The 1,365-nt window shown below is 32.2% G+C and overlaps 1 pseudogene; it reads right to left on the bottom strand.

Annotated features, from left to right (window-relative positions):
* Positions 1 to 514: 514 nt before the first annotated feature.
* Positions 515 to 633, bottom strand: LOC120598254 (uncharacterized; annotated as a pseudogene).
* Positions 634 to 1,365: the final 732 nt, after the last annotated feature.

Here is a 1,365-nt window from a genome sequence, read left to right as displayed (position 1 = left end):
CTAGGTTGTGATTTTTGTTTTTATTTTATAAAAATAGTATATTAATCATTTTTTATATTACTCTTGTCTCTCAGGCAGATCTAGTTTAATTATCTTATAAATAAATGGAATATTTATTGTAGTGTACTCGCTATTTACATAGAAACATTTATTCCTAAGTTTTTTCCTTTTTTAAAAATTAAGGCATAATTTACATACAGTAAAATTCAACCCTTTATAGAGATGTATAATTCTGTGAGTACTGACAACATATATTTGTGATTATTACCATAACATAGATATACAACAGTTCTAACATGGAAATTCTGTATGCCGCTCTACACTCATTCATCTTATCCCCAGGATTGAAAACTGATGACACTTACCATTTTGCCTTTTTAAAATGTGTAAATGGAATCATACAGTAACTATCTAACATTTTCTTTTTTTTTTTTTTTAGGCTAGGTAATCCTTGGTTGACCTCACAGATCTCAAGAACGTTGTCGGCTTACAATCCCTTATTTTTTATTTTATACACCTACAGCACCTGGTCTTCCTAGGTGGTCTCCCATCCAAGTACTAATCAGGTCCAACCCTGCTTAGCTTCCGAGAACAGACCAGATCGGGCTTGTTCAAGGTGGCATGGCCAGAGACATATCTAACATTTTAAATTTGGCTTTTTACACTTAGCATAATTCATATAAATTTCATTCATATTGTTGCTCAAATAACTAATTACTACTTTTTTATTGCTGAGTAGAATTCTATGTATGTACGTACCACAGTGTATCTGTCCTTAATGAGGGATATTTGGGTTGTTTCTAGTTTGGGACAATTATAAATAAAACTTCTGTAAATATTCATTAATTGGTATTTGAAAATCATATATTTTTATTTTGGGGGGGGTAAATTTCTATGAATGGAATGTTGGTTCGTATGTTAGGCGTTTAACTTTATAAAAAATTCCCAAACTGTTTTCCAAAGTGACTATTCCAGTTTGCATTGCATGAATGTTCCCGTTGCTCTGCATCCTCACCAGGACTTGGTGTTACCAACTTATTTTGAGTTGAGCCATTTTTACAGATATGTATCTCACTGTGGCATCTCACTGTGGTTTTTATTTGCATTTACTTAATGAGTAATATATTGAGAATATTTTAATATATTTATTTTAAATCTGTAGAGCTTCTTAAGTGAAGACGCTTTTCTGATATTTTACCTGCTTAAAAATGGAATTGTTGAAAAGCTGGAGGTATCACTCTGCCCTACTTCAAATTATACTACAAAGTGACAGTAATCAAAACAGCATGATATTGGCATAAAAACAGACACACAGACCAGTGGAACAAAATTGAGAGTCCAGAGTAAACCCCTGTTTATATGAGC

The sequence above is a fragment of the Pteropus medius genome, unplaced genomic scaffold (assembly GCF_902729225.1).
Source record: "Pteropus medius unplaced genomic scaffold, Ma_sr-lr_union100, whole genome shotgun sequence".
Lineage (NCBI taxonomy): Eukaryota > Metazoa > Chordata > Mammalia > Chiroptera > Pteropodidae > Pteropus > Pteropus medius.
Note: the sequence above shows the minus strand (reverse complement) of the source record. Positions and strands in the feature narration are given on the sequence as shown.